Here is a 20,792-nt window from a genome sequence, read left to right on the forward strand (position 1 = left end):
CAAGGAGGCATACCCCTCTTCAGGATGGTCTGACATTGGCTTCTCTGCTCCAGCCTGCAGCAGGTGCCAGACTCTTCTAGACTGATGGCCAGGCTGTCCTGGATATGTGTACCTGAAGGATCACTGTCCCCATTGCAGGTCAGAGCACTAGACTTCCTTTCTTCCCTTTTTCCTTCACAAGGAGGCTTGATGGGAGCTTTTTTTTTTTTTTTAACTGTTTGAAAAACTTTATTTATTTTTTTTACGGAACAGCATTTTATTTTAAATATAGCTGTGTGTACATGTCGATCCCAAACTCCTAATCTATCCCTTCCCTCAACTCTTTTCTCTGGTAAAAAGTTTGTTCTCTAAGTCTGTGAATCTGTTTTTTGTGTGTAAATAAGCTCATTTGTATCATTTTCTTTTTAAGATTCCACATATAAGCTACATCATATATTTGCCTTTCTCTGTCTGACTTACTTCATTTAGTATGATAATCTCCAAGTCCATTCATGTTGCTGCAAATGGCATGGCATTATTTCATTCTTTTTAATGGAATAATATTCCATTGTATATATGTACATACCTCAGCATAATAAAGGCTGTATACAACAAACCTATATCATATTCAATGGTGAAAAGCTGAAAGCATTTTCCCTAAGATCAGGAACAAGGCAAGAATGTCTACTCTCTCCACTTTTATTCAACATAGTTTTGGAAGTCCTAGCCATGGCAATCAGACAAGGAAAAGAAATAAAAGTAATCCAAATTGGAAAAGAAGAAGTAAAACTGTCACTGTTTGCAGATGACGTACGCACATAGAAAGTCCTAAAGATGCTACCAGGAGGTGACTAGAGCTCATCAGTGAGTCTGGTAAAGTTGCAGGATACATAATTAATAACAGAAATCTCTTACATTAACAACAAAACATCAGAAGGAGAAATTAAGCAATCAATCCCATTTACCATCACAGCAAAAAGCATAAGATAGATAGGAATATACCTACTTAAGGATGGGAAGTTTTAAAGGGAAAAAAGACTTCAAAGTTCAGTAACTGAAAACATTGGCTTTGATCATCTTTGGCCAAGGGGGATAGGTCTTAAACAAGATCTGCCTCATGCCTCTCCCACCCACCTTGCTCAGACTTCCAGAAGGGCCTCTGTTGTGTCCGCCTGTTTGGGGCTTCCCTTGTGGCTCAGTGGTAAAGAATCTGCCTGAAATGCAGGAGACCTGGGTTCAAGGGTCGGGAAGATCCCTTGGAGAAGGGAATGGCAACCCACTCCAGTATTCCATGGACAGAGGAGCCTGACGAGCTACAGTCCATGGGTTGCAAAGAGTCAGACACGACTGAGCACATGCAGCTCTGATCTGTAGTGCCTTTAGTTCTGTGTGTGGCTGATGCAGTGCTTCTGATGTCTGCATGGGTCCAGATCCAGAGACAGAGGAGAGCCCAGGTGGAGGAAGCTTGCAAAGGCACGTGGCCCTACTGCTCAGGAGAAAAGGATTGTTGCCTCCTGTTTAAACAACCCTGTGCACTATAGTCCTAGCCCACAACTTGGGGACCAGGGTAGTCAAGTTATGAACTGGCATGAAGATGCTTTTGCAGGCATTGATGGTGGAGGAAGCAATGCCATTGTGATCGTTGTTCTTTAGGTCTGTCATCTGAGAAATCAATACTGCTTTTTCTGGTTGGGCAATAAGGTGAAGATGAACTTGGCTTTAGGAATGCAAAATGGTTAAGTTCATGACCTTGCTGTACTGTGCTCTGCTAACTTGCTTCAGTCGTGTTTGACTCTTTGCAACCCTATGGACTGTAGCCCGCCAGGCTCCTCTGTCCATGGGATTATCTAGGCAAGAATACTGGAGTGGGTTGCCATGCCCTCCTCCAGGGGATCTTCCCGACCCAGGGATCCAACTCTTGTCTCTTCTGGCAGGTGGATTCTTTATCACTAGCACCACCTCAGGTTCCAATCTGGACTCTTCTTACAGTATGTGACCTTACATAAATCCTTTCTTGGAGACCCGTGGGTTTCCCAGACATAAAAATCTTGGATCAAAGATAAAGTTTCCTCTCCATTACCATCATTGCTTTTATCATAATTATCATCGTCATCACCATCATGATCAAGGGATAGTACTGAGTGAATACCCAATGGATTCCTGTTGGGCACATATCTCATACTGTGAAGGCTTGTAACAATCGGTGGCCAAGCCTTGGAAATCTATCCTCTGAATGGGTGGACACAGTATAGTCAAAAGCTACTGGCTAGTTTTGAATCCTCTAATAATTAGAAGTGTGAGGACAGATTGGTTCATTCATCTGTAGAATGAGTATAACCCACAAGATTGTTATGGGAAGTAAATACAGAAAACGATGAAATTCCTGGCATATAATAGGCTTTCAGACAATGTTAGACCTTTGATCATCATTATCATGTGTTGTCATTATCACTGTCATCATCATTATCATCAGTTCAGTTCAGTCGCTCAGTAGTGTGACTCTTTGCAACCCCATGAATTGCAGCACACCAGGCCTCCCTGTCCATCACCAACTCCCGGAGTTTACCCAAACTCATGTACATTGAGTCGGTGATGCCATCCAGCCATCTCATCCTCTGTCGTCCCCTTCTCCTCCTGCCCTCAATCTTTCCCAGCATCAGGGTCTTTTCAAATGAGTCAGCTCTTCACATGAGGTGGCCAAAGTATTGGAGTTTTAGCTCTAGCATCAGTCCTTCCAGAGAACACCCAGGATTGATCTCCTTTAGGATGGACTGCTTGGATCTCCTTGCAGTGCAAGGGACTCTTAAGAGTCTTCTCCAACACCACAGTTCAAAAGCATCAACTCTTTAGCATTCAGCTTTCTTTATAGTCCAACTCTTACATCCCTGCATGACTACTGGAAAAACCATAGCCTTGACTAGATGGACCTTTCTTGACAAAGTAATGTCTCTGCTTTTTAATATGCTGTCTAGGTTGGTCATAACTCTCCTTCCAAGGAGTAAGCGTCTTTTAATTTCATGGCTGCAATCACCATCTGCAGTGATTTTGGAGCCCCCCAAAATAAAGTCAGCCACTGTTTCCACCGTTTCCCCACCTATTTGCCATGAAGCGATGGGACTGGATGCCATGATCTTAGTTTTTTGGATGTTGAGCTTTAAGCCAACTTTTTCACTCTCCACTTTCACTTTCATCAAGAGGCTCTTTAGTTCTTCTTCATGATCTGCCATAAGGGTGGTGTCATCTGCATATCTGAGGTTATTGATATTTCTGCCACCAAACTTGATTCCAGCTTGTGCTTCTTCCAGTCCAGCGTTTCTCATGATGTGTTCTGCATATAAGTTAAATAAACAGGGTGACAATATGCAGCCTTGACGTACTTCTTTTCCTATTTGGAACCAGTCTGTTGTTCCATGTCCAGTTCTAACTGTTGCTTCCTGACCTGCATATAGGTTTCTCAAGAGGCAGGTCAGGTGGTCTGGTATTCCCATCTCTTTCAGAATTTTCCACAGTTTATTGTGATTCACCACAGTCAAAGGCTTTGGCATAATCAATAAAGCTTTTTCAATGATCCAGCAGATGTTGGCATTGATCTCTGGTTCCTCTGCCTTTTCTAAAACCAGCTTGAACATCTGGAAGTTCACAGTTCACATATTGCTGAAGCCTGGTTTGGAGAATTTTGAGCATTACTTTACTAGCGTGTGAGATGAGTGCAATTGTGGGGTAATAAGCATTCTTTGGAATTGCCTTTTTTTTTGGTTTGGAATGAAAACTGACCTTTTCCGGTCCTGTGGCCACTGCTGAGTTTTCCAAATTTGCTGGCATATTTAGTGCAGCACTTTAACAGCATCATCTTTTAGGATTTGAAGTAACTCAACTGGAATTCCGTCACCTCCACTAGCTTTGTTCGTAATGATGCTTCCTAAGGCCCACTTGACTTCACACTCCAGGATGTCTGGCTCTAGGTGAGTGATCACAGGTGATGTTGCTGCTGCTGCTGCTAAGTCGCTTCAGTCGTGTCCGACTCTGTGTGACCCCATAGACGGCAGCCCACCAGGCTCCCCCGTCCCTGGGATTCTCCAGGCAAGAACACTGGAGTGGGTTGCCATTTCCTTCTCCAATGCATGAAAGTGAAAAGTGAAAGTGAAGTCGCCCCGTCGTGTCCGACTCCTCACGACCCCATGGACTGCAGCCTAGTAGGCTCATTTGTCCATAGGATTTTCCAGGCAAGAGTACTGGAGTGGGGTGCCATTGCCTTCTCTGCAGGTTATGTTGAGTAATACCCAAATTGGAACCCAAAACATCTGTGCTTCCTTGACTCCACAACATGTTTCTAAAGCAGAACTCTGTGTTGTTCCTCTCATCCAAACTTCTCCCTTGCCTCAAGAAACAAATAGCACATAAAGTAAATGCAATAAGTGCCATTCATTTGGAGTTATAAAAGAAATAAATCATTTATAGACTCTGGTGCCATTTCTCTATTGTACAATGAGAAAAAATTCCCTCCACATTTCCGTATTTAGTTATGTGCCAGAACATGTGAAATCATGAGGAAAGTCTTATTGTCATGAATTACAAAATATCATCTAGAAATGCATCATTGGCATGAAAAGCTATTCCTTACATATTGTTTTATGAAAAAGCCAGTTGCAAAACACACACAGGTTAAAGATAAATATCAAGACATTTGAAGTGAATATTTCTAGACAACGTTAATACTGGAAATTGCAACTTCATCTTTATCCTTCTCTGTATTTCCAATTTTAACTTTTTCAATGAGCATGTGCAGTTTTTATAATTAGAAAAAAAGTTATGAAGGTGAAAATGGTAAAATTATGTTTCTCCTTTCTTTTTAGTTGAGATAGGGGCTCTTGGATCTTGAAGTTCCTCATTTGCTTTCTGTTCCCTCTTACTTCTGAGAAGCACCTGGTATAAGTGTCAGAACTCTGTGGATCCTGGCTGAGAAGCTTCCCCTCTCTATGCTACCTCCTTGCCACTCTATCTTCTTAGGTAAATTTATGCTGTATTTCTATCTTTGGTCACAGGTGGCATTTCATAATTATTGATGCTTTCTAAATATTCTCCCATTAAAATGATCTTAATTTTTCAAAAATGGCAACAAACAAAACTTTCAAAGAACACTATTAAATGAATTCCTTATTCTGCTTTTTAAATGTACAGGTATAAAAAATATAGGAAGGATATACCCTCAGATGAATTTGCTAGAGACTCACAAATTTACATTTCATTTATTTATTCATTTAACAAATATTTACTAGTTGCCTACTATGTGTCAGCCAAAATCAATTAATCCTTCTCAGCATCTCAGACTTTTCTTCTGAGACTCTGTTTTCTATTGTCTGCTGATATTGACCATTTGGACTGAGGCAAATCATTGTCCAACCATATGGGCATAACTCTGCATAAACACATACTCATCACTTTTGACCAGTTTATCCTTTAATCCTGGAGGCTCACCATGTAATGTGGAGACAGTATGAAAACACAGGAAAAGTAAAGAATTAAAGTCAGAAAAACTTTTGCAGTAATAGCCCTTTTCTTATTTCAAAACATTTGTAACTGATGAAAAGAATTCTTGGTTAGGCAAGAAGTAGAATAATAATATCGTTTCAAATGCAAGACATACCTATACCAACCAAAGTTGAGAGTCATAATAGCCATTGTGCATTTGACAACCGTTGATGTAGGTGATTTCCAAGGCCTGCTCCTTTTTTCCTCAATGCTTATCAAGCTCTTGCTAAGAGCCCTAGCCCTTGGCGAGTACCTGAGACACAGCAGTGAACAAAAAGTTCCTGCCTGGCTGCCTGTCAGTCACAGCTGCACGACTGAGGCCGAGGGACCAGACGCCTGGCTGCCCGCCACTGGAGCTGGGTAGCAGATAAAAAAAAAAAAAAAAAAAAAAGTTCCTGCCTTATTGATGCTTATATTCCAATTTACACACTTAAAAAAAGTGAGACAAAATTTTTGTACCGTGAAATTCACAGATCTTAAGTGTATACAACTGAGTGTAAAATAGGACATTTCCATTACTCCAAAAAGTTTCCTGTTCTCTTCTCAGCCCCACCTCCCACCACAGGTAGTCATTCAGCTTATTTCTATCAATTTATATTATTTTTGTCTGTTGTAGAATTTCATGTAAATGGACTACAGCATGCACTCTTTGGTGTTTAACATCTCTCATTCATTTGACTTGATATAATGTTTTTTAGATTCATCCTTATAGTTGTGTGTATTGGCAATTGATTCTTTTAAAATTATTGCTGGATAGTATTCTGATTCTTTGTGACCATACGGACTGTAGCCCTCCAGGCTCCTCTGTCCATGGGATTCTCCAGGCAAGAACACTGGAGTGGGTTGCCATGCCCCCCTCCAGGGGCTCTTCCCAACCCAGGGATCAAACCTGTGTCTCTTACGTGTCCTATATTGGTAGAGGAGTTCTTTACCACTGTCTCCACCTGGGAAACTGTCAATGCCTTGAAAGAAGGCTAGAGGACTGTTCTTGATTAAAAGAGATTAGAAGACATCACAACTAAATGTGCTGTTTGAATAAGGACTATAGTTTAGATAACAGTATTAAAGCAATGCTAAATTTCCTGAATGTGATCATTGTATTGTGGTTGTTTAGGAGACTGTCCTTGTTGTTAGGAGACAAAAGCTGAAGTATTATAAAGTCTGTTAGCTTAGTCTAGCTTAGTCTATTAGTTTAGAATATTAATAGTTCAGTGTTGAAAAAAAGAAAGGAAAAATATATATTTCTGTCTCAAGAAAGAGAAAGAAAATATGTATATATATTTCTCTTTCTTGAGAAAGAGATAGTAGTTAGCAAAATACTAATTGGTGAGTCTAATCTAGATGAAGGATTAAGAGTATAGGGGCATTCACTCTATTATTCTTGAAATAATTTACAGGTTTGAATTTTTTAAAATAAGAAGTTGATGGTGGGGCTTTTCTGGTGGTTCAGTGGTTAAGACTCCATGCTTCCACTGCAGGGGGCATGGATTTCCCTGATCAAGGAGCTAAGATCCTGCATGTCACGTGGCACAGTCACACAAAAAAAGTTCTTGGTAGTGGTGGGGGTGGGGGGGGAGAAGAGATACCTTGTCAGTCCTCCAGAAGAAAAGGTTGCAGAATGAGAATCTAGAATCAAGATTGACGAATTTAGTTATCTTTAAGGATGAGGTATGTTGATTAAAGAAAAGCAACTTAAAAGTTGTGAGTTTTATTCAGAGACCTTACTGAGGACGATAGGCCAAAGAGATAGCCTCTCAGATAGTTCTGAGGAACCGTTCTGAAGAGGTAAGAGAGGAGCCAGGATATATAGGAGATTTTGCTGAAAAATAAAACATGTAGTCAAACATCAAAACATTACTGCTAATTGCAACAAGACAAGACAAAACAAATTCAGACATTTCAAGTTAATGATTTTAGTGCTTTCCTATGTATGGGAAGATGTAAGAATCTGGGCCTGTAGAAATTGTTCCTCAGATAGAAATCTTAATTATCTAGGGCCTGTATCTTGTTATCCTTTTCCATCCTGAATTCCCCTCAAGGTGCAATATTGAGGGGTGGCTGCACAGGGCTTGTTGGCAGCAACATTCTTTGTTTATTGAAGTGACAGGAGACATTCTTTGTCCACAGGTGTGACAGGTTATACAAACAACATTAGGGGAACACAAAGACAGGGATAGCAGGCTGAACTCTGCTTCTGCAATAGTATAAGAAATCATTCCATAAGTCAACTTGTTGGGACAGACCACCACATGTCACCAAAACGTTTTGTGAGAGTTAAAATAGCAATATCTATACACCGTGGATATGATCACACTCGTGCAGGAGGACGAGAGCTAGGGACTTGAGAACATTTACATATCCAGTTAAAGTGGACTAGGAGCATCTGTAGGGTTAAGACAAAAAGAAGCATGTAGTTGAATAAGAAAAACTTATAGTATTATATCAGATCGTGATGTGGAAAGACCATGTGAGCTGCTTTGCCAGCAATGAAAGTATCAAAAAGAGAGAGTCACAGGGATCAAGGTTAGCCCTGTTCCATTAAACCCCCATCCAGTACAGGAGGAAAGCAGTGGTCAGGAACCCCAGAGCAAGTATTCAGAGAGTGAGTGGAAGGAAATGTAGGGATGCTCAGAATGGAGTAATAGGGTATGAGGATGTAGCAAGGATGAGAGTAGAGCAAAAGAATCCAAAGCAAGAGTAACATAGTCCAGATTTACACAAGGCCCAAAGATTCAGACTACAAATATGCCAGAGCTATAGTAATAGTAGTTTCTCAGGACGTAAAGTTGCCTAGCAAGAGCCACATTTTGCTTTTACTCCAATCTTCTAAATGTTACACAAATGGGGTGTATCTCCAATGACAGCTAAAAGTTGCCATGAGAATACATGAAAATGTTCTCTACATGTTACGTTCTTCTTGCCTTTAAGAATTCTGCAAAAGCAGATTGAGAATTTCCCAAAGATATGCTGGCTTCATAGGGCTGTTTTAAGGATTATTTAATGTGACATCTTCCTATATATATGGAATTCTGGAACCATCCTATTATGGGATGGGGCAACTTCAGGTGGGGAGTGTGAAATAAAATTCGTATTTTATGGCAAGACCATAAAAATTTAAACATACTTTTTTTTTTGCCTTTTGGCCTCCTCTCTCCCTACTGCTGTCCCTTCTGTATCTACATTATGGATTGCCCAAACATCCCCATCGGCAGAAATACCTGCTCGTCCATAAAGAGCAACATTTTCCTAGAACCCACAAGATAGCTCCTTAAAGGATAATATTCCTTCTTGATCTAATAAGGGGCCAACACATGACCCACTACTCACTTTGTACACTTAGATCTGATTTGTGTAAACTGTCAATAATATGTCATGTAATGTACAGCCCTCTGTCTCGAAAACATGTATAACTGCACTTTGACCTCTTAACAGTGAACAGTTCTCAAAGCTTTCTGAGAGGCTGTTCCTGAGTTATAATCCTCAATTTGGCTCAGATAAAAATTTCCATTTCTGTTTTAGATGGACTGGCTAATTTTTCGTCAACAGGAGGACAGACAGGAGGCAGTTACATTAGTTTAAAGGAGGATCAGCAGCAGGTGTTCGTGACTGACTGCACGGGGAAGACACCAAGAGAAAGTCTAGCATGGAGAACTGGTTGAATCCTGAAGCCATTAATTTAGCTATGGGTCCCAGAGAGAGATTTGGCTGTGGAGAGAGAAGAACTCAGAAAATAGTTTAGGGTAGGACATTTAGGTGGAAAATCCAAAAGTAAAGTAGATAAAATAATGTGGAGCTCAAAAGAGAGATATAAGCTAGAGACACAGCTTTAGGAGTCAATGCTTATGTGAAAGTAAAAATCATAAGATTATTTGAACACTGTTGTAGGCTGAACAATGTTCCTCAATGGTATCTAGGTCTTAAATCCCTGAAACATTTGGATTTCATGAAACATGAATTTCACCTTAAATGGTAAAAAGGACTTGGCTGATGTGATTAAGTAACAAGCTAAATGGGAAAAGAATTTTAAAAAGAATAGATACATATTTACGTATAGCTGAATCACTTGCTGTACACCTGCAACTATCATAACACTGTTAATCAACTATGTGTGTGCATGCCACGTCGCTTCAGTCGTGTCCGACTCTTTGCAGCCCTATGGACTGTAGCCTGCCAGGCTCCTCTGTCCATGGGATTATCTAGGCAAGAATACTTGAGTGGGTTGCCATGCTCTCCTCCAGGGATCTTCCCGACTCAGGGATCAAACCCGCATCTCTTATGTCTCCTGCGTTGGTAGGCGAGTTCTTTACCACTAATGTCACCTGGGAAGCCATAATCAACTATGCTGCTGCTGCTGCTAAGTCGCTTCAGTCGTGTCCGACTCTGTGCGACCCCATAGACGGCAGCCCACCAGGCTCCACCGTCCCTGGGATTCTCCAGGCAAGAACACTGGAGTGGGTTGCCATTTCCTTCTCCAATGCATGAAAGGGAAAAGTGATAGTGAAGTCACTCAGTCTTGTCCGACTTAGAGACCCCATGGACTGCAGCCCACCAGGCTCCTCCGTCCATGGGATTTTCCAGGCAAGAGTACTGGAGTGGGGTGCCATTGCCTTCTCCATAATCAACTATACTCCAATATAAAATAAAAAGTTTTTAAAAAGATCTTGAGATGGGGGGATAATCCTGTATTATTCAGGTGGCCCCTAAGATGTAATTACAAGATGTCCTTGTAAAGGGAGGCACAGGGAGAGTTGACTTTAGGATACGGAAACAGAAAGTGTAGAGGTGCAACCACAAGCCAAAGATATCTGGCAGCCCACGAAAGCTGGAGCCTTCAGAAGGAACCAGTCCTGCCAACACCTTTAGTTTAGACCTGTAAAACCGAGAATTTGGAGTTCTGATCTCCAGGACTTTAAGAGAATACACTGCTGGCATTTTAAGTCACTAAGTTTGTGGTAATTTGTTACAGTAACAATAGGCAACTAATAACATTTAGAGAATAACAAGAAAGGTCCATGAAATAGCTGTTGTTGTTTAGTCACTCACTCGTGTTCGACTCTTGTGCAACCCCATGGACTGTAGCCCACCAGGCTTCTCTGTCCATGGGATTTTCGAGGCGAGGATATTGGAATTGGTTGCCATTTTCTTCTCCAGGGGCATCTTCCTGACCCAGGGATCAAACCCACATCTCCTGCATTGGCAGACAGATTCTTTATCACTGAGCCACCTGGGGAGCCCAAAAGAACTGTAAGGGACACCAGTATTTCAGGGGCCTGCAATATAACTGATTGGCTATGACCATAAGTGGTGGTGTCAAACAGATCTGGATTCAAATTCAACTCTTCACTTAAGAGCTGTGTGACTCTGGGTGAGTTTAAAAAACTATATACCTAAGTTACCCTGTCTGTAAAACTGGGACAATAAGACAATGTATCTCAAAGGACATTGTTGAGGATTAAAGGTGAATAACCAGTCAATGTACCTGGTACATTAAATACTTCATAGATAGTAGTTTTCAAGAGCCACATGTATAAGCATGACTTATAGCTATTATTGTGTACTTTATGTTTTTAATGTGAAGATGAGCCAAACCTCGAGAGTTGTATTAGATTGTCCAGCTCAGTTTAGCAATGTAAGAGACTATATGAGGCTTGCATGCCAAGGCCTGTACTTTTTAAAAATTTTATGTATTTATTTTTATTGGAAGATAGTTACAATATTGTGATAGTTTTTGCCATGCATCAACGTGAATTGGCCATTGGTGTACATGTGTCTCCCCCAATCCTGAACTTCCTCCCACCTCCTTCCCCACCCGATTCCTCTACAAGGCCTGCACTTTTAATAAAGAATGCATCCACCTGGGCTGCTGTATGTGTATATGTGTGTTGCATACATGTACATCCAGGTGGCGCTAGTGGTAAAGAACCCACCTGCCGATGCAGGAGTCCTAAAGAAACGTGGGTTTAATTCCTGGGTCTGGAAGATCCCCTGGAGGAAGGCATGGCAACCCACCCCAGTATTCATGCCTGGAGAATCCCATGGAGAGAGGAGTCTGGCGAGCTATAGTCTATGAGTTCTCAAAGAGTTGGACATGACTGAAGCAACTTAGCACAGCACACATACATTGGGAACAAACAGGTAAAAATACAGCTTGTTGAGGATGTGAGATGGCACAAAAATCTTTTTCTACTTTAATAGTTACTTAACGACTGTGACAATGACACCACATTCTCTATTAAGGTTGCTCTCTCCTTCTTGATCATTTACATAGAAGTGAATTCTGAAAGAGATGGGAATACCAGACCACCTGACCTGCCTCTTGAGAAATCTGTATGCAGGTCAGGAAGCAACAGTTAGAACTGGACATGGAACAACAGACTGGTTCCAAATTGGGAAAGGAGTACGTCAAGGCTGTATATTATCACCCTGTTTATTTAACTTATATGCAGAGTACATCATGAGAAACGCTGGACTGGAAGAAACACAAGCTGGAATCAAGATTGCCGGGAGAAATATCAATAACCTCAGATATGCAGATGACACCACCCTTATGGCAGAAAGTGAAGAGGAACTCAAAAACCTCTTGATGAAAGTGAAAGTGGAGAGTGAAAAAGTTGGCTTAAAGCTCAACATTCAGAAAACGAAGATCATGGCATCTGGTCCCACCACTTCATGGGAAATAGATGGGGAAACAGTGGAAACAGCGTCAGACTTTAATTTTTGGGCTCCAAAATCACTGCAGATGGTGCCTGCAGCCATGAAATTAAAAGATGCTTACTCCTTGGAAAGAAACTTATGACCAACCTAGAGAGCATATTCAAAAGCAGAGACATTACTTTGCCAACAAAGCTCCGTCTAGTCAAGGCTCTGGTTTTTCCTGTGGTCATGTATGGATGTGAGAGTTGGACTGTGAAGAAGGCTGAGCGCCCAAGAATTGATGCTTTTGAACTGTGGTGTTGGAGAAGACTCTTGAGAGTCCCTGGGACTGCAAGAAGATCCAACCAGTCCATTCTGAAGGAGATCAGCCCTGGGATTTCTTTGGAAGGAATGATGCTAAAGCTGAAACTCCAGTACTTTGGCCACCTCATGCCAAGAGTTGACTCATTGGAAAAGACTGATGCTGGGATGGATTGGGGGCAGGAGGAGAAGGGGACGACAGAGGATGAGATGGCTGGATGGCATCACTGACTCGATGGACGTGAGTCTCAGTGAACTCCAGGAGTTGGTGATGGACAGGGAGGCCTGGCATGCTGCGATTCATGGGGTCTCGAAGAGTCAGACACGACTGAGTGACTGAACTGAACTGAACTGAATTATGGTTACAAAGTTAATAAATTACCTCTTTGAAGGAACACAAACTTGAAATGTTTTTCAAATCCCTTGGTTCTTTCTGAAGTTTCTAAAGTAAGTTGGTGCAATGTTAATAATCTCAAAAAAATTTTTCTCCTCTCAAATAAAATTAGCTTTATGGTATTTATGATTTGAAAAGGAAACTATGCAGAAAAAATCCTGAGAATTAGTAAAAATCACACTTTAGATCCCTGCTACCTTGCATAACAAAAGCAGGGTACTTGGTAGGCATTGATGGCTGGGGAAATGGTAAGAGGGGGAAGGGAGGTGGTAGGAGAGGCAGAGGACAGAGAAGCAGAAAAGGCCAAGGCCTGGTGGAAGTAGGGATGGGGAATGGATGGAGATCTTCATTAGTAACCAGAGAAGGGCAAACTCCAACCTAAGGCTGTGATGCCACTTGTAGTTCCTCAGGTTGGTGAGGACGGGAATGAATGACAGGGCAGTGTGCGGACAGGGGCTCCCTGCACAGATTGGTGGAGGGAGGGGGAGCGTGTATGTGGCAAGAGTGAGGTAGGGGTTCCTGCTGCACATCCTGCCAGCTGAGAGGTGGGTGGGGGCCCTTGGAGCTGTTTGTGTGTTGGGGGAGGGTGGTTGGCAAGCTCAGTAATGATGCGAGGGCTTCCTGTGACCAGGAGCCAAGGTGGGCATATGCCCCTCTAGTTCAGGTCTTTTTTTCTGCAGTATTCACTCCCCTTTTCCATTGAGGGAAGCTGGCATCTAGCCAAGAGAGGGAAGGGGATGAACACACTTCCTCAGAACAAAGCAGGTCTGTGTGAGCAATTGGACCAGGAACTCTGCATGTGTCATGGCATGCAGGGGTGTGGAGGCAAAGGAGGACAAAGACTGAAGTTGGTTTGGGCCTGTTTCACCGAGACCTCTTTAACTCCTCGGAAGAAAAATGATGGGCTTCGGGATGGAGAAGAGAAGGCTGGAGAAGAATGGTCAGGGAGGGAACACAGAGACTTGAGAATAGTTTGGAAATAATCTGTTGCTTTTATACCCTGTCTACAGGGAAGTGGTGTATAAACATGGAGATGACCCTTGAAATGGAGAGGGAGGAGGTAAAACAAATGGTCATGTAAGGGCACACAGTGCATTAACAAAGACAAACAAATATTTAAAATGAATTCTCTATTCCAATATGGAGGCATTTAATGGCTGGGGATAGGGGAGAGGCAGGGCAGGAAGGGGCGTTTTGAGAATTGAGGGGATGGGGTAGGCCAATCTTGAATGAGACCCTTGTTTAGAGTACTGGTCTAGCCACCAAGCAGTTCCATACCACACTCTCTCTCATCTGTCTGCAGGTCCAAACGTCCATTAGGCGTGTCTCAGTCCAAGAAGGGAAAAAGGAGGAGGAAACTGCTTGTGACTGGGGCAAGTAGGTATGACACAGTGCTCTGGGCCGGAATCCCTGGTGGTGCTGGGGTAAAGGAGTAGATATGGTCCAGGACATAACCAGGACTTCACATTGCTTCTACCTGCCCTTCATTCAGTAAAAGAAGAGACTCATAGAAAAGACTAAAGGGGAAATTGTTGAACGAGACTGAGGGAATCTAGAGGTGCTCTTTGGGTATGGAAGAATGGCAAGGACCTGAATAACAGGATGAGAGGGAATTTTACACTCTTTTCCCTGATTCAATAAAGCAGATGGGTGATGGAATGGACAACCCAATAGAAAGATGTCTGGAAAAGACAAAAAAGATTAAGAAATAAATTTAGAGTAATGCATTGGAAGCAATGATAGTCCAGGAAGCAGCCACATTCCATTTAATTCTTTTTGCCTTGAATTTTTTTTCCCTATATAATTAGAGCCTGACTTTTATTTTTGATAGGGCTTCCCTTGTGGCTCAGCTGGTCAAGAATCCGCCTGCAATGCAGGAGACCTAGGTTCGATCCCTGGGTTGGGAAGATCCCCTGGAGAAGGGAAAGGCTACCCACTCCAGTATTCTGGCCTGGAGAATTCTGTGGACTGTATAGTCCATGGGCTTGCAAAGAGTCGGACATGACTGAGCGACTTTCACTTTATTTTTGGTTGCATTCTCTAGTTATAACTGTGCTTATCTTACTTTTAAAATTCTGATGTTACTGGTTTTATTTTTATTGAAGTGTAGTTGAATTACAGTGTGTTAATTGTAATGAACTGTACTAATTAACTACTTAACTGTAATAAACTGTACTGCTATATGGCAAACTGACTCAGTTATACATATGTATCCATTCTTTCTCATATTATTTTCCATTATGATTTAACACAGGATGTTGAGTACAGTTCCCTGTGCTATACAGTAGGACCTTGTTTATCCGTTCTATATATACCAGCCTGCATCTGCTAATCCCAAACTCCTAATCCGACCGTCTCCCACCATCTTCCCCTTGGCAACCATCAGTCTATCCTCTATGTCCCTGATTCTGTTTCTGTTCCATAGATAGGGTCATTTGTGTCATATTTTAGATTGCACATATAAGTGATATCATATGGTATTTGTTTTTCTTTTTCTGACTTACTTCACTTAGTCTGATAATCTCTAGTTGCATCCATGTTGCTGCAAATGTCATTATTTCATTCTTCCTAATGGCTGGATAATATTTCATTGTGCATATGTACCACATCTTTGTCCATTCACCTGTCAACGGACATTGAAGTTGTTACCATGTCTTGGCTACTGTGAATAGTGCTGCTATGAACATAGGGATGCATGTATTTTTTTTAATTACAGTTTTTTCCTGGATACATGCCCAATAGTGGGATTGCTGGATCATATGTTAAGTTGGTTTTTAGTTTTCTGAGGAACATCCATATAGTTTTCCACAGTGACTCCAGCAACTTACACTCCCACCATCAGAGTATGAGGGTTCCCTTTTCTCCACACTCTCCAGCAGTTGTTATTTGTAGATTTTTTTAATGATGGCCCTTTCTTGGAGAAAAGGGAACCCTCTTACACTGATCGTGGGAATGTAATTTGGTGCATCCACTGTGGAAAACAATATGGAGATTCCTCAGAAAACTAAAAAGAGAATTAATGTATGATCCAGCAATCCCATTCTCCAGCACCACAGTTCAAAAGCATCCTTTCATTGGTGCTCAGCCCTCTTTATGTTCCAACTCTCTACATCCATACACGACTATTGGGAAAACCATAGCTTTGACTAGATGGACTTTTGTTGGCAAAGTGATGTCTCTGCTTTTTAATATGCTGTCTAGGTTGGTCATAGTTTTCCTTCCAAGGAGCCAGCGTCTTTTAATTTCATGGCTGTAGTCACCATCGGCAGAGATTTTGGAGCCCAAGGAAACAAAATCTGTCACTCTTTCCACTTGTTCCCTCCATCTCCCTTCCCAGAAGTTCATCCTGTTTGGTGGAACAGTTACAAATGTGCTTGGAAAATTGCCACTTAGAAAAGCATGGAGAAAGGTAATATATATAAAGACTTTTTATTGGTTCTCAGGTCTGTCCTGACTGAGCACTTCTTACAACGCTAATGCCTAGAGCAGTGCTGTTCATACCTTAGAGCACAACACTAGCACTTGGCAGACTTGTAGACACAGATGGTTGAGCCCTACCTTCAGAGCTTTTATTCAGTCTGGAGTGAAGGGGGGAAATTTGCAATTTTAACAGGTTACTAGGTGATGCTGCTGTCCTGGCCATTATACTTTAAGAACTACTGACCTACAATAGTAGTTAGTAGCCATTCAATACATTTGTTAAATAAATGAATGAAATAAATTAATCTTAACAACAAGTATTTGAAATACATTAGAATTACTTTTTTACAAACAGGGCATCTGGGGGACAAAGAAGTGAAGTGAATTGTGCAAGGTAAGAATTGTACCCAATTTTCTTATATCTAAAGTCATGGTTCTTCAAACAAGGTTGCCGGAGGGGAAGGGATAGTTGGGGAGCTTGGGATGGACATGTACATGCTGCTATATTTAAAATGGATAACCAACAAGGACCTGCTATATAGCACATTGAACTCTGCTCAATGTTATGTGGGAGCCTGGATTTGGGGGAGAATGAATACATGTAAGTATATGGCTGAGTCTGTTGTCTGTTTACCTGAAACTATCACAACACTGTTAATCAGCTATGCTGCTGCTGCTGCTGCCAAGTCGCTTCAGTCGTGTCCAACTCTGTGCGACCCCATAGACGGCAGCCCACTAGGCTTCCCCGTCCCAGGGATTCTCCAGGCAAGAACACTGGAATGGGTTGCCATTTCCTTCTCCAATGCATGAAAGTGAAAAGTGAAAGTGAAATCACCCAGTCATATCTGACTCTTCGCGACCCTGTGGACTGCAGCCTACCTGGCTCCTCCATCCATGGGATTTCCCAGGGAAGAGTACTGGAGTGGGTTGCCATTGCCTTCTCCGTTAATCAGCTATACCTCAATAGAAAATAAACAGTTTTTTTTTTTTTTTTTTTTAAAGAAGGTAAAAAAAAAAGTTACGATTCTTAACAACTATGTTTTGCTATGGCCTCTGGGTAAATTTAATGGTTTTAACTTTAAGATATTAGAGAATTTATTACCACACTCCAGTGTTTGGATGTTTTTCCTATTAGCATTGTTCAATTGTTTTTTTTTTTTTCTTTTCTTTTTCTGCTATAAGCATTACTGTAATCAGAAAATTCCATAAAAATATTATAAATGCCTTAAAATAAAATAACATCATAAAGTATGTTAAAAATACATATAAACAGTGCAATGCAATATTTACAACATGTGTTACTGATTTGGAGTTTTTCATAATATTTGGGTGGCTCTTACAACTCAATAGCATAATAGACTTGGACTTGAATGGAAAATTCAGAGTAAGGGAAACATAAAGGGCCAATAAACAAATGGAAACTCAACTAACAACAGAAAAAATACAAATGAAAACAAAAAAAATCCTTCCTTTGTTTAATCAAATCATAAAAATTAAAAAGGCTGATAAGATTCTGGTTTGTCTGGGAGTCAGTAAATATAACTATCATATGCTGTGGGTAGGAATAATATATAAGCACAACCTTTACAAAGTAGGGCTTGTATACAGACGTCAATTACAACAATAATGATAATATTGAAATTTGAAAACAACACAAATATCCATGAGTAGAGAGGACTGGTTCGATACATTATGATACACATACTGACAAGGAATACAGGCATACTGTGGAGACATTTTTTGGCGTGGTTCCAGACCACCACAATCAAGGGAATACTGCATAAAATTCATCACACTGGTTTCCCAGTGCATATAAAAGTTATGCTTACACTATACTGTAGTCTCTCAAGTATGTAATAGTATTATGTCTAAACAAAGTCAGAGAAGGCAATGGCACCCCTCTCCAGTACTCATGCCTGGAAAATCCCATGGACGAATGAGCCTACTAGGCTGCAGTCCATGAGGTCGCTAAGTCGGACACGACTGAGCGACTTCACTTTCACTTTTCACTTTCATGCATTGGAGAAGGAAATGGCAACCCACTCCAGTGTTCTTGCCTGGAGAATCCCAGGGATGGGGGAGCCTGGTGGGCTGCCGTCTATGGGGTCGCACAGAGTCGGACATGACTGAAGTGACTTAGCAACTTAGCAACTAAACAAAGTATGTACCTTAATTTACAAATACTTTATTGCTTAAAAAACATGAACTATCATTTCAGCCTTCAGTGGGTCACAGTAGTAACAGCTATGTTACTACTATGTTACTAACAGTAACAGCAGTAACTTAGTAGTAACAGTAGTAAAGATTACCGATCACAAATCACTATAATAAATATAATAATAACGAAAAAGTTTGAAATATTAAAAGAATTACTAAAATGTGACACAAAGACATGAAGTGAACAAATGTTAGAAAAACAGTCCCAACAGACTTGCGTGATGCATGACTGCCTCAAACCTTCAGTTTGTAAAAATACAGTGTCTTCAAATCACAGTAAATTGAGGTATGCCCCATATAGATGTGAATATGTGAATGTATGTGTATATATGAATGAGCACCTATGTCTGAGTGTGTATCTATACATATACAAGTATTGTCTAATTTTTTCCACCCTAATTCTAATTCACTCTAGTTTTTCCTCCCAGAGAGCTTGGGAGCCCAGCACCCCAATAGCAATAAGCACAACTAGAGTCCATATCTTGTCTTCTAAATACTGTTATCCAATGAAAAGGACAAGGACTCTTTGGAGAAATGACTGATTACATGGACAGGGCAGATAAAGAATACAATGGGCCCAGAACATTTTGCTGTGCCAGAAAGCAAGTGCTCAAAAGATGACGGGAGGGGAGCATACCAAAAGGCCACAAAGGTCAGTCTGAAAAGGCTCTTTAGAAACCTGATAAGATAGAAAACAGAATGGCTACACTTCCGTGATATTCCTGCCAAATACGCATAACCTGAATCCACTTAAGAAATATTAAGCAAAGCCAAATGGAGGGGCAATGTAAAAAATAACTGAGCTCCAATGTTGTGAGAGCCAAAGAAAGTTGAGGGCATATTTTATACTGAAGGCAAATAGACATGACAACTACATGCAACTGGGGATTCTGAACTGGATCCTTTTGCCATTGTTAGAATAACTGCTAAAAACCTACTGGGATCTGAGTTTAGATGATAGTAATATATCAATGTTAATTTCTTATTTTGATAATTGTAGTTTGGTTGTGCTGGAGAATGTCTGTGGGAAATGTGCACTGAAGATGCTTGGGGTTATGTTTATTTTCTATTGCTGTGTAATATGTTACCATGAGCTTTGCAGCTTAAGACAATGCTTGTTTATTAGCTCACAGTTCTGTAGTTCAGTAGTCTGGGAGGGCTTGACTAGTTCTCTGTTTAGGTCTCATGAAGCTGACATCAAGATGTCGGCTGTTCTGTGCTCTTATTTATCTGGGTGATCAGGGGAAGAAGCCCCTTGGAAGCTTCTTTGGGTTGGTGGCAGAACTCAATTATTAATATTTTGTACTGATAGGACTTATTTCCCCATCTCCTTGCTGGCTTTTGACAGAGGGTTGCTCTCAACTCCTGGAGGTTTCTCTCTGTCCTTGCATTTGGCTCCTGACATCTTCAGAGCAGCAGTAGTGATGCATCCAAGCCTTATCATGTTTCCAAATTCTTTGACTTCCCCTTCTGCCAAAGGCCATATAAAACTTTCTCCTTTTAAAGAGCTTGTGTGATTAAATTAGTCCCACCTGAATAATCTCCATTTTTCCATATATGTAACATAATGGTAGGAGATGAAAGTCATAAGGGCCCTCTTCAAATTTTGTGTACCATGGGGTTAATGGGGTCTCAGGCTGGCATTACTCTCAAACAATTCAGGGAAAAAATTCTCTGTACAGCTTTTGCAATATTTCTATAAATTTGTGATTTGTCTTCAAATTAAAAGTAAACATAAAGATTTATACAGTGAAGTTCTGGTCCCAAATAACATAGAATAAACACTTTCTACTCTGCAGCCCTGAACAGAGCTGTGAAAAACCAGAGAGAGTGTGTGCTGCAGCTATTTGAATTCTCTGTAAAGGAAATATTAAATGGCAGATGTACCGGTGAAGAATACCGGAATCTGAAGTACTCTCAAATGGATAGATGTAAACAAGACCCAAAATTTCATAACATTATATTCAATGTCCAAAATACAAACCAAACTCACTCAGCATATAAAAACCATGAAAATCTCAAAAAGTATGGGGAAAGGCAATCAACAGACACCAGTGATAGTTGCTATCTGTAAATATTTGCTAGTCTTTTAAGCAACTATTATAAAAGTGCTCAAAAGAGCCATCACCCTTGAAAAACTAATTAAAATGGAAATTACCAGCAAAGAAATAAATATAAAAAAGAACTTAATGGAAGTTTTAGAACTGCAAAATGCAATAACTAAATTTTAAAACTGACACAATAGATTTAATGAAAATAGGGAGATAACAGAGGAAAGAGATAGCTAATTGGAACATTA

The sequence above is a fragment of the Bos indicus genome, chromosome X (genome assembly GCF_029378745.1).
Source record: "Bos indicus isolate NIAB-ARS_2022 breed Sahiwal x Tharparkar chromosome X, NIAB-ARS_B.indTharparkar_mat_pri_1.0, whole genome shotgun sequence".
Classification (NCBI taxonomy): domain Eukaryota; kingdom Metazoa; phylum Chordata; class Mammalia; order Artiodactyla; family Bovidae; genus Bos; species Bos indicus.